Source organism: Lissotriton vulgaris, chromosome 2_2 (genome assembly GCF_964263255.1).
Source record: "Lissotriton vulgaris chromosome 2_2, aLisVul1.2, whole genome shotgun sequence".
Lineage (NCBI taxonomy): Eukaryota > Metazoa > Chordata > Amphibia > Caudata > Salamandridae > Lissotriton > Lissotriton vulgaris.
The window spans coordinates 167,181,234-167,195,465 of record NC_141688.1 but is presented as its reverse complement, the minus strand read 5'-3'; positions in this window follow the sequence as shown (position 1 = coordinate 167,195,465).

The following is a 14,232-nucleotide window of genomic DNA, read 5'->3' as shown; positions in this document are numbered from 1 at the left end:
CCATGTTTCTTGTATGCTCGCGACCTTGTGGTAATTGAGTTGTTCCTCGTTTCCAGGCCTTAAAGGTGTTATGCCAGGAGACATTGTTCCCGTGGCACCTATAGTGTCATTATCATTGAAGTGTGATACCAGGTACTTTGTCCATACTTCCTCAGATATATGAGAAGTTTGCCCTAAATGGTCAGGGTTCTGCAACCTTTTTACCATTCGCCAAAACCTGGAGCTATTTTTCTGCTTCCCCTCGTGGACAAGTTTTATCCAAAAATCGTCATTTCTTTGCTTTTGACTTTCCCATTTCAACTGTTTGAGCTGTTTTTTAGCTTCCCTGGGAACTGTTTGCAAGCTGCAGTTTGCCTGGTCCTTTCTCATTAGTCTCAAGCTTTGATTTATTATTCGTTTTTGTACTTTCATGTCCATGGTTAGGTGTTTCCAGATCGAAGACCCCTTTGTTTGGCCTGGATTTTTGGACACCACACCTCTCATTTTCCCCATCATGGCGTGGATGAAGTTTTGCAAGACGTCCGACAGCTTGGTAGAAGACCAGGAAATTTGGGAAAAAAGGGTTTTCGCTGTGAGGCTGATGGAGTCAATATTGCCGGAGTTACACCCTAGCCGCTTCAAGTTTGAACTAACATCTGTGTCTGGGCCAGTAAAGGGTGCAATTTCCAGTTTCGAGCTAGATCTTATTTCAGCCACTAGGGGCAAGTGGTCACTGTTATGTGTCATCTGCCTATTCTGCCAAGTACAGTCCATAGCCTTGGCTTTTATTTGGGCTCTAATTTAGCATCTGACATAAAGGTGCTCAAATGTGCTCTTTAATATCTACTCCACTCACACAAAGATTTTTAAAAACATCCGTCTGGTAATCGAGGGGCACTTATTTGTTCCAGTCTTAAATCCGTTTATTCAATCTAGAATGACCTACACCAAATCATACTTCTTGGCCTCGCTCTTGAAGATTTTGCATCATGCCGCTGCCTGCCACCTCACATGGCTGATAAACCAGATCACATCTCTTCAGTCCTCATGTCAATTCATTGGCTTCCGGTTCATTCCAGAGTTCATGTCAAATATTTGACAATCTTACATAAAACTGTGACCAGGACCCCAGGTCCATGGCTAACATTTGAATGGCGTTTTAGTGGTGTACCAAACCTAGGTCTGTACCCATTGACGCTGAGCTTTAACAATTGCTGCAGCGAAGATGTGGCAATTTACTCAACATCGGAAACAGTTACAGACAGGTCTTTAGAATCAATTAGGTTTTTTCTGTCCCCTGTTTTGTTGTATGATCGTATTATCTTTCACAGTTTCTGTTTGTGGTCAGTCTGAATTAAGATGCATCAAAATATTGAAAAGAGGTGTTGCAAGAATGGACTTTGTAAACAAGTGATCCAACATAAAAATTCTTAATAAGTTCAACAAAGGTGGTGTGGAAGTAGCATCCATATAAAAGACTCTTAGCAAAGCTTTAGTTTAGTGTTTGGTAATGCAGTGCGGATTACAAAGTCTTTCAGCTGAGCTGGGCTACAACATTGCTGCAAGTACTCGTTTTAAAACTAGGTGGTAATTATGATGGTGTAAAATGGTTGCTTTAGCATTGCTGCTCCATGTCACTCCATGTGTCATTTACTAGCTCCCAAAATTCTGTGGTTTGCCTGGAGTGTATTCCACGCTCCATCTATTAAATGATGTTTTGTTTGACATTATGCTTGTTTTCTTTATTTGTTTTCAGGTCGATCATTTGAGACCTCTTGTATATAAATTAATATATACTTATTATATACTTATATGTGTATGTACTTTGTGGCTTTGGAGATCTGCCCTAGGACTTGTCTGCTTCCACTTAGGGACTTTTTTTCTGTTCAACTGCCTCTATTTAAGTGTGTTGATAGAAAATGACCAGCAGAGGTCAGTAAAATACCAGAATCACTTTTGGAAAGGGAAGACCACTTGGTCCTCCTGAACGTATGGATGGGTGCCCCGATCCCCCCGGGAAGCCATTTTGGGTGGGGGCGTGGTACGGCTGGTATGCCCAAAGCGGCGTAGCCGGAGCACGCCCCTCCCGCCCAGAAGGGGTTGTCCTAGACACCCTCCCGGAAGACCGAGCCCAGTGGGCGTACCTGAGGAGGGTCCCCGCCCTCCCGCAGACGGATAAATAGAGCGGGAATCCAAGGAAGCGTCCTCTTGTTCCAGTGCTCTGAAGGCTGCACCACTCGTTGCTCGTGAGCCCTCGACGGAACAAGCGGTAATTTTGAGAACTTGTAATCTTTGTTCTTTCTTTTTCAGTTTCAGTCGTGTCCTTGTCGAGCAACTCGAACGGAGTGAACGAAGCCATGGCCGGCAAAAAAGCGGGAAAGAGCTCCGAGTTGGAGAAGATACTGCGCACTTTGTCGAACCGAATGGCGGTCATGGACAGAAAACTGGGTAAAGTAGATTCGATCGGTCGGGGCTTGGCAGAGGTAAAAAAGCAGATAGCAGCCCAGAACAACCTCTCGGGCCGTCCTAAGAAGGTGGTAGGTCCGGCCTTGCCGGGAGTCGTCCCTGAGGGTAAGGGGGGGGCGTGCTATTAAGAGGACGATTTCCGGGGAGGGCCCGGTTCCGTAGGTACCCCCAGCAGGCCCCGTCACACCGGCGGACACCCCGGTACCGAGTCCAGATGTAGGTTTGCCGATCCCTGTTGTAATAACTCCGGTTGATGATGATCAGATGCCCCCAGAACTGGCCCTTCAGTTAGCGGCAGTATTGCCCTGGCTTAAGAAGAAATCAGGGGGGGCAGTGGCTGCGGGGGATCCGGCGGAAGAAGCCAGGTTAATAATCGCGCAGTTACGGCAGTCAAGAGAAGCCGGGACGGCGAATGTTCCTTCTGTTTCCCAGCAGGTCGCACCGGGCGTGACAACGGTTGGCCGAGGAAAGACAGCAGACACGGCGGTTGAACCCGGTAAGAACCCATTGCCAATGGTGGGGGAGAGTTCAGTGCCTTCGAGGCGCGAAAGGGTGGCCCAGCACATCCCAGCGGCCACGAAGGAAATGATATGGGGGGACAAGTATGTTAATATGTTTTCATTATTAACTGACCATCGTGAGATGGAGTACGCAAAGACCCAGAAAGATTTATGGCACCCCAGTGTATGGCGGGCCAAGATGGCTGAATTTAGGGTCGACGAGACCGTAGCGAACTGGGTGAAGGCCTTCTCTATATTTATGGCAGTAATGGGGGAACGTAAACCTGAGGTGTTGCCCGATCTATCCTGTTACCAGAACAGGATCATGGATTTCATGTAACATGTACGGGGGCAATGAGTGGAAAGGTTATGATGTGCACTTTCGAAAGTCAAAAGAGTTTGATGTAACTTTAACGTGGGATTGCCTTGACACAGTATTGTGGCACAAACAGCTCTTGCATGGATCAGCAGGTACGTCCTCGCCGGGCGGGAGCGGGTCTGGAACAAGTCAACAAAGACCGCCGCAGCCCTTTCGAGCAAGCGCCGGTGGGGAATCACAGCCCAAGACCGGCGGGAATGGGGGCAAGCACGGGGTTTGTTGGGGCTTCAACAGAGGTAACTGTAACAGGCCCCAGGGAACATGTAGGTTCAGGCATGCTTGTGCGGGCTGTGGGAACTCCTCACACCCAGAAAGCAGCTGTAGGTCCAAGAACGGTGGTTCGGGAGGAAAGGGGGGAGCCAAGCAGGATTGAAGTGATGTTTGGGAGGCAATCGTCTTCACCCATTGATGTCATGGCTTTGACCCCCTGGCTGAACAGATACCCTGATAATGTATCTGCCGGGATTTTGAGGAATGGTTTCCCATATGGCTTCAACATCCCGGCGGGGAATTTTTGGGGGAGCCCCTTTTGTAAAAATCAGAAATCCGTTCAACACAACCCGGCAGTGGTGGCCAAGAAAATTACCAAAGAGGTCAGCTTGGGACGGGTAGCAGGACCTTTTCAATGCCCGCCAGTGGCGGATTTCGTGTGTTCACCTCTAGGAGTGGTTCCGAAGAGAGACCCAGGGGAGTATAGACTCATTCACAATCTGTCGGCCCCGAGGGGGGCCTCGGTGAATGAAGCCATTGACCCGGATGTCTGTTCAGTTCGGTACGCATCGTTCGACGATGCCGTCGCCTTACTGAATCACCTGGGCCCCGGTGCTCTGTTGGCGAAATCAGACATCGAATCAGCATTCAGGTTGCTCCCGGTACATCCCCGGGACCAGCGCTTGCTAGGATTTACGTTCCAGGGGAAGTATTACATGGATAAATGCATGCCCATGGGCTGCTCAATTTCTTGTGCTTATTTTGAGATGTTCAGCTGTTTTTTAGAATGGGCATTTACTGAGGCCACAGGGCATAGACAAGTGATGCACTATTTAGACGACTTCCTTTTCTTAGGACCGGCCGGCACTGCGGAATGTGCACAGGCACTGCAGGACTTCTGCATTCTCATGCAGGAATTTGGAGTCCCATTGGCACCAGGTAAGACAGTGGGGCCATCTACTTCTCTGGAGTTTCTGGGGATTGAACTCGATTCAGTGGAGGGATGCTTCCGTCTGCCAATGGAGAAGGTAGCCAAGTTCAGGGCTTCCTTAATACAATGCCTGGGCAAAGAAAAAGTGACCCTGCACCAGTTACAACAAACAGTGGGTCAGCTTAACTTTGCCTTGAGAGTAATACCGATGGCTCGCCCCTTCTCACGCTCCATTGCACAAGCTATGGTCGGCCTCAAGGAGGGACACCACTGCACGAGACTGTCGGCAGAGGTTCGCCAGGATATGCGCATTTGGTTAGCATTCCTGGCGGACTTCAACGGTCGAGTGGCGTGGACCAAGCCCCCAGCATCATCTGACGAACTGGGTTTGTGGACTGACTCAGCTGGGAGTGTGGGATTTGGCGCCATCCTTGGTAACCGATGGTCGGCACAAATATGGCCGACATGGTAGCACTCCAGCGGCCTAACAGGTAACATTGGGTTCTTGGAGCTGTTTCCCATTTGGTGGCCCTGTTGGCATGGCCAAACGATTTTAGGGACCGCTCAGTAGTGTTTTGGTCGGACAATATGACAGTGGTCGAGTGCATTAATCAACAGGCAGCACGCTGCAAGTGGATCTTGAGACTGTTGAAAGAAATTGTTTTACGTTGCATGAGATTGAATGTACAGTTCAGGGCAAAACATGTGCCGGGTGTACTGAATAATGCAGCTGATGCACTCTCTCGTTCACACATGCAGGCTTTCAGGGGCTATTTGCCCACAGCGGATCTAGTGGCGGCACCATTCCCCGAAGCACTATGGCTGATCGGTGCCACGGATTACAAGACCTCGTGGCGGCCAGCTTAGCGCCCAGGACGAGGAAGGCTTATGAGGGAGCATTTCGTTCTTACTGCGCCTTTTTAGGCCCGGCAGGGAAACATAGCTGGGGGCAGGAGTAAGCATGGGCGAATTTTGCGAATCTCGCGTTCGCGAATTTTGCGGATTTGCGAATTCGCAATCCGCAAAATCCACGAATTCTCGCGAATTTGCGGATTTTTTTTGTGTGTTCGCGCGGGTTTCTGCCAGGTCGCGAGGGTTTTTGTACAATTTCGCAAACGCGAACTTACCTGTCAGGTCGCAAGTTTTGCGAACTTGTTGTTTCTACGTGTCCAGCCTGCTTGGGACACTCTTCTTCATCACTGCCACCCTCTGTCACCACTGCCACTCTCTGGTTTTCCCATGCCACCCTCTGGCTCACCCATGCCACCCTCTGTTTCATCACAGCACCCTCTGGTTGTCCAGTGTACATTATTGTGGCAAAGCAAAGCACACCTTCCCTGCCTCAAGTGACCTGAATTAATTTGGGGCTGATTAATGTGTCACAGAATATTTTTTTAGCTGGCACCTGCTTCCTTAGTGCTTCCTGATTAGTGATCTTTTGCACTTGCTAAGTGCTTTCATTGTTGCAAAATTAGTTACAACACCTGCCCTGCCCCAACTGACAATAATGAATTAGGGGCTGATTAATGTGTCACTGGATTTGAACTTCCAGCCTGGCTCCTGCTTGTCTCCCTTAGCTGTAATTCAGGACCTTTGTGGCATATGTGTAACTATTCTCAGGGTCAGAGCAGGGTCACATAATAGTTGCAAGTAGGCAACTGAACTCTGGAGGGGCCCCTCAGGAAGCACTACAGGAAATGGCTACTAATGATGAGCTTGAACTTTTGAACCTGGTAAGTAGTTTCAGTTTTGCTAAGATCGTATTTCTGCAATTTAGCGCTTATTCGCGGGGCGCGAAGTTGAACTGGGAAGCCGCGAACTCACGCGAACAGTGTGAGCAAGCCATAAAATCCGCTGCTCGCGGATTTGCGGATTTTGCGGGAAATTCGCGAATCTCGCGGATTGCGAATTTACCGAAAATCCGCAAAATCCGCGAGCGGAACGGATTTTCCGCCCATACTTAGGCAGGAGGAATCCTTCCTGGGGTTTTTAGTGGCGCTGCATAGGGAAGGCCGATCAGCCGCAACTGCCAACAGACAGAGGGCGGCCATATCATTCATGGCACAGATCCATGGCATAGGGGACCCGACGGGTTCCTTTTTAGTCATGGGGAGGCGGCACCCACTACGGATGGGTCGCCTAGGGGGAGACGGCCATAGGCCCCTCCCAGGGGGGAGACGGCTAGATGCCGCTCCTACGAATTTCCCGGGGGCCGTATATCCGCTCCGGCGGAAGAGAGTGTGGGGAAGGGGGGGAGTCCACGCTGTCCTTCTTACAGATACCTCACACGGGAACTCGGACGACCTCTAAGATGGCGTCGAGTGAAAGGGGGCCCCACGACAAGGGAAGTTACAGTTGGCAACGAGGGTAAAGTCCTCTGCGCATGTGCCACTCACACCGTGAGGGCGGGAGTTTGGTAGTAGGGATCTGACACCGGTTAAGACCTTGCCGTTGGCCCTTAATGCTAGGATGTACAATTTTATTTTAGAATGTATGCATTTTCAGGATGCTAGACTCGGCTAGGAAACCTTTGTATTAGAGATCTGTTAAGGTTAGCCAAAGAACATGTCTTCACCAAAATGTAATGAAAGTAAAATTGTACATAATTTATGAAATGTTTTAATTTAATGTTTTAAATTTTGTTTCATATTTTAATAAATACGGCCGGGAAGGTAACTCCCCCCCGCCTTCCAAAAGCTCAAACTTGTGTCTGTCTCCTCCCCTTGGGGAATTGGTGTTGGGAGGGGGTGGCGGGCATCCCAGCCATATGGAAAGGGAAGACCACTCGGTCCCCCCGAATGTATGGATGGGTGCCCCGATCCCCCCGGGAAGTCATTTTGGGCGGGGGGCGTGGTTCGGCTGGTATGCCCAAAGCAGCGTAGCCGGAGCACGCCCTTCCCGCAAAACGGGGTTGTCCTAAACACCCGCTCGGAAGACCGCGCCCAGTGGGCATACCTGAGGAGGGTCCCCGCCCTCCCGCAGACGGATAAATAGAGCGGGAATCCAAGGAAGCGTCCTCTTGTTCCAGTGCACTGAAAGGCTGCACCACTCATTGCTCGTGAGCCCTCGATGGAACAAGCGGCAATTTTGACTCACCCACCAGCCCCTTCTTGCAATGTTTGTTGAATAAAGTAATTGTTGGTGATAATAGAATGTATTAAAGAGATGCAGTCACATTTTACAGCATTGATATATGCCTTGATTTGAAGAAATGTGTGTAGGCCTTTTTTCCCTAGTAGAAGAAGTGAAAGAGTGTTTCATATAATAAAGTTTGTCTTGTGCTTTAGGACTTTTTCCCTTTGTATAAATGATAAAGTGGATGAATCATCAAGCTGTGCAGATTAGGCGTAATTTCTCTCCTTAGTAGGTAAAATAACTGTCGTATTTATTTTTTGGTCGGGCGGTAAGGTCATAATCGGTGAGCAGTAATTTCAAGGTCCCGAGGGGGGGCGCCACCCAGAATGGATGGGAGCGCCCGGGGGGAGGCGGCCATTGGCCCCTCCCACGGGGAGGCGGCACCCACTACGGATGGGTCGCCTAGGGGGAGACGGCCATAGGCCCCTCCCAGGGGGGAGACGGCTAGATGCCCCTCCTACGAATTTCCCGGGGGCTGGATATCCGCTCCGGCGGAAGAGAGTGTGGGGAAGGGGGGGAGTCCACACTGTCCTTCTTACATATACCTCACACGGGAACTCGGACGACCTCTAAGATGGCGTCGAGTGAAAGGGGGCCCCCACGACAAGGGAAGTTACAGTTGGCAACGAGGGTAAAGTCCTCTGCGCATGTGCCACTCACACCGTGAGGGCGGGAGTTTGGTAGTAGGGATCTGACACCGGTTAAGACCTTGCCGTTGGCCCTTAATGCTAGGATGTACAATTTTATTTTAGAATGTATGCATTTTCAGGATGCTAGACTCGGCTAGGAAACCTTTGTATTAGAGATCTGTTAAGGTTAGCCAAAGAACATGTCTTCATCAAAATGTAATGAAAGTAAAATTGTACATAATTTATGAAACGTTTTAATTTAATGTTTTAAATTTTGTTTCATATTTTAATAAATACGGCCGGGGGGGTAACTCCCACCCGCCTTCCAAAAGCTCAAACTTGTGTCTGTCCCCTCCCCTTGGGGAATTGGTGTTGGGAGGGGGTGGCGGGCATCCCGGCCATAAGCATTCTCTAGATTCCAGTCCATAGAAATTGTCTTCCTCAAGCACCCGGAGACAATAATTTTTTTTTCGAATCTTGTATTTTCAGTGATATTACCACTGAAGGCCCTGATTTTATATTAAAAACAGAGCTTTGGACCATACCATTTCCAGCTGAAAGGCAATACTTCTCTCCATGTGTTCCCATACCAGGTGTGTCACGCAGTTTGGTGCTTACTTTCCCTCCATGTTAAAGAGCAGTAGATGTTTCAGCACCCAGGCTGATGTGCTGCATAGCTAAATACAACACAGGTCCCAAAGGCGAGACTGATTGCATTGCAAATGCTTGTTTAATACGATGCAGTGCACTTCTCGTTGGAGTAGATAGGTTAAACTGAATCTGGAAGGTATTATTGACCCTACAAGTTAACACAAAATAATTAAAGCATTATAATTGCAACACTGAACATATGCCAACTTACTCACTTTTGATGGGAAATAAAAAATGCAAAACGAATTTATAATTTAACAAAGTTCCATTTGACTTCTGAGACATTTGATTTTAAACGCAGCATCTGTCCCTCCCTCCCCAAACTTCACAGCGATCCAATTCTTCTGGTGTTGTGCCGCTCCGTGAATTTATTGATGATCGTATCTGTTTTCTATCTCTTTGCGTATTAAAGTCCATCTTTTCCGAGATGCGACGTCTTTCATTTGTCTTTCACTTCGTTTTTTTTAAAAAATATATCTGGATCAAATGAAATCTGCAGAATGAGCCACTTAAACTTCGGATGTAAGATGAATAGTAATTACACTCTATACTAGGCAAGAACTTTCAAGTATTTCCAGTGACTTTAAAAGAATCTGACTGGCCACAAGTGTTCCTGCCTGAAGACGAATCTGCCCTTTTCAAACTCCTTTCCGTCAAAGAGCCGCTTATCGCGCGCAATTTCTTTTATGAACTCTCAAGAGGAAAAATCCCTTTATTTTTTGTTTCTTTCATTCATTTGTATGCACTTTGTGTTTTGTGCCTTTGAAAAGATAAACAGGCATACACAATAGACACACTTAAAATATAATGACCCGTTCGCTCATATTTTAAAGGTCCCCATATTATTTTTCCAAACGTTTGAGTTTATGGAAGCAATGCGGTTGGCAGCGAGGCAAGTTAATTGTTCATCCAGCCACACTGTGATTCTTTTTTTTAGAGTTGATAATATTCTCAATAACGATATCGACCTGCTTGTCTATTGATAGCTATTTGTCAGAATGTAAGTGCTCCATCACAAATGTGCTAACACGCCATCTGCTGGGTCTGAATATGACGTTCATCTATTGGCATCAGGAGAGCCTCATTTTCAGATTCCCTTGAGTAATGCGGACTGAAAGTTTGCTTGCATTTGTCTAAACAATATGGCATGCCCTCGTTTATTGATGTATTTATCGGTGGGCAGTAAGGCGATCAAACGTGAATATAGAATTCCAGCACATGGAGATTAATATGGAAATAAACAGTGCTGGAATTTTTTAATTTTCTGTTCTGACAATTAAGAGCCGCATTTCATAAATTCATGACCACAGAAGGTTATAATATCAGACGATTCAAACGTGAAAAATGATACAATTTAGAGGGGAAATGTATGTTGTTCGTGCCACCAACAGCAAATTAAGGCCTTGATAATCTGTCCTCTGCAATGTACGGGTGCGAATTGTGCACCTGCTAATTAAAGTTAAAGTAGACCGCGTTAATTAGCGCATTTTGCCCTTCATTCGCTTGCATTAACACACAGTTTGCCGTTAAATTTCCTAGTCGCAAACCGTATTGTAATGCAATTTGCACCTGTTATTTGTATCAGGATTTATCAACTGTAAAAGACATTCTCCTTGAGAATAATGTGAACCCTACCTGTAATATTAAAGGTGCAGATGGGAGTTTGCACCCAAAGCAGGATTTACTGCTGTTCAAATGCAAAACGAAGTGTGAATATTGAAAACAATACATTCATTTTTTTAGAACGAAATCAAGCCCCATCATGAACTCCATCCACATCAACACCGACTCGCATTTACATGGTCAGGCAAGATCTGAGACTCTAGCCAAGGGTTACTGCAGGGGCGGCTCTAGGGTCATGGTGGCCCTGGGCAGGGAGCGTAGGTAGGGGGCCCGAAAGAGGGGGTCTGGGTGGGGCAGAGCGCGGAGGCCAGAAAAGAGGGGGGGGGGGGGCTGGTCAGGGTGTTTAGAAGTGGAACTGAGACGGAGGCCGCCAAATCCCTGCCAGGGGCCGCCACACAAATATGTATCCATCCTCAGAGGATAAATATATTAAGGATATATATTGGTGTGGTGGCCCCTGGGGTTTGGTGGCCCTGTGCAGGTGCACAGCTTGCACATGCCTAAGGCCGGCCCTGGTTACTGATTTCTAGAGCACACGTGGGATGGCACGTAGCTAACAGATAACCATAGATCAATCCCACAGATAGGAGCAGCAACATTACAATGGCCAAGGGAGAATGGCCCCAATAAAGCACACATGGTGTATGCCCACTCCTAAAACCCCATAAAGTCAGATACCACATGAGTTAGGAATGTTTAGCCAATCAGGACAGAGCACATGCAGTGATCATGTGCTCACCATGCAGGACAACTGGACAAGATACCCTCTGGCCACATTGTGTCAACACAATGTTGAGGCCAACCTGTAGTAACGATTTGACCCTTTATTCGTGAATCTTAGCAGGCATCCAACCTTCCTTACTATATATGGCTCACCAGACACCATCTACAAACTGAAGAAAACTTTATTTAAGAAGGATCTCAACTCAATATAAAATGACACAGTCCTCAAACCCTGCGCCTGCAACTGTTATCCTTGCCACTATGTTAAATTAAACAAACTATTCCTGTTTCACCAAAAGCCTCTTGTTTCTTGTTTTTTAAGGTGTGTCCAATTCAAGCAACATTGCCCAAGTGTAATCCTGTTCTAAGAATTAATTCAGTAAATGTAAAGGATACGGATATGTCCTGGTTCAACATCTAACTGATATTTTTGCATTTACTCTAACAGATATTTGTAATGCATTATGGTTTAAAAAGAAACATAGGAAGGATTTAGATAGTTGCAAGTTTAGCCTTGCCGGACAGTGGGAGGTCATACGTGAAATAGACTCTTATTAATACCACCATTTTTATTTTATAATCTGTGCGTTTACCAACAGTTACCAACGTGCATGCCATACATATGTTCTAATGCCAGTAGTGACACATAAGCATTTGCATTCATTGCATGTTTCCCTATCAGATGTTGATATATTTCGCTAACTTGCATGCTTTTATTGAGTCAGGTCATCAGCATTTGTGTTTTTGTTTTTATCAGAGATGATCTAATTGAGCAAAGTTGAATTTTGTGTCAATTATGTGAGTTTGGTGTGTCAAAGTGCAATTTTGTATCAATTATTTGAGTGTGTTGCCTTTTGATTTGTAACATGATGTTGAACAGTTAAGGGACAATGGTATAAGCTTTTTCCAATGAAGGCTTGAAGACACTGTAGCATAAGATACTGGTGAGCACTAATTGGAGAAAAAGTAAAGCTCTGAGACTGTTGAGGCCATAATGACTTTAGTGTTCACTGAAGGCTAGAGTCAAAATATATGTTTGGTAGTTGGAGGGCATCCACCAAAAACCGCCCTATGTCCTAACCACTTTTTTCAGCATGTTAGGAGCTCCCGCTCAGATACTACCTCTCAAGAAGCACAGTTGGACACTGAAGGTACAGTGGCCTTGGATCAAGCCACAGTACTCAATACCTTATTTCATATTGTGTGCCTGAGTGAAACTTAAGAGGAGCACCAGGACTAATGCAATGTTTTATAAGCTGAACTTTGTGTAAAACATACTTCTATTTTTATTGGGGTTTGAGCATTGGCCTTTAGTTTCTCTATCAGGGGATAATTCAAAATAGTATTAATGTTGAGAGCTACCTGGACTACAAATGCAGTAGCGAATCATGAATAGCAAAAAGAAGCCTGTATCTAGAATAATGCCCCTAAACACAGTAGCCTGATTATCGCTGACCTGAAAAAGATAGTCCAATATAGCACTATTACAAACCACATCGGGCCTCATTTACGAGACCCTTAGAGGCAATTTTGCGCTCCCAGAGCCTCACTTCTTTGAGGCTTTGGTGGCGCTATGTGGAGCAACATATTTACTATGCCATGCAAAGGCAATTTGTGTGGCTTTTCATGACCTTGTAAATATGTGTCCCTTTCATGCAGAACACTGCGTGAAAAGGGCATTTCATGGGTATTGCTGTGAGTGTTCCCATTCAACACCCAAAGAATCTGAAGCATTCCCAGATTTATGAGGAATCGTATACCTGGGAAGTCTAAGGCCACCACAGGGGTGACATTAGGGAGGCGCAATGATGGGAAATATACTTATTTCCCCTTGTATTCTGCAGCACACATAGTAAGAGGAAAACACCTCCTTTCTGCACAAAATAATCACCCCTACAATGCAGACACCCTTGCACCATGGCACAGGGGTGCCTGAGTTGGCTCATGGCAGCCCACTGTGCACCAGTGGAGGGAAAAAGTAAAGGGAAAGACCGTAGCACATTGATACTGCGCATTCCTGCCTTTTTCTTTTAATGCAGGGCAGCGACGCAAGATTTCTTGCGACCCTGCCTTACCCCAAAACCTTATATATGTGACTCTTAGTGCCTGACACAATTTTTGTTTAAAAATAAGGGAACCCGGTCACGTTTGAATTCTGTCACTTTTTTTATTCTGAGCAGATTTAATACCCTAACAGTTAAGCCTTGGGTATTTTAGTTAGTTTATATATCGTGTTAGAGTTACATCACTTTATACACTTTTCATTTGTCCGAGGTTTACATGTTGCAATACAAAAACATTAATCCACTACATGCAAGTATATACACTTCTTTCACACAAAAAAAGTATTGCACATTTAACAAATCACATTTCATCTTCTATAAACATATTCTGACTAGTACCCTGGTAATTGGTTTAACACCAGTCCTGCATTGATTTATTTTTAAACTAAAGGACTGGTCTCGCAAGGACTTTGTTAGGAAATATTATTCTCTGAGCCGCATACACCAAGAGGTGTGCACTGTTCTATTTTTTGCCCTTTGCGAGTGTAAAGTTCATAAAACAAGCCGTCACTTTTCAAAGCCTGTATCCTTGATCTTCGGGCTTTTCTTCATGGCTCTTTACGGGGTACCTATGTAAAAATAATGGGAATATAATTCAGTTTGTTGCCTTCCCCTTTATTGTTTCAGTAGTGTGAAACATGGGTACACTTTTGTTACCTTATTGGAGTTTGTGTACAGGTTTTTCCTGCCTGATTGGAGCTCTTGGCTACCGCTTATATTTTTCTGCAAGAATAAAAAACACGTAGTGTGTCTAATTACGTGTTATGGGACAATTGATTCACAGATTTCATCGAACTTTTATGGCATGAGGACTTACGTGGACAGGTGTTTTTTATTCGGGACTGTCACCGCTTAATGCTTTTCACTTCTGAGGCACAGTGGTTAAAGTGACGGCGGTATCTGAAAATTGTTGGGGAGAAGGGTTTTCACTGAGTTTAGTCGA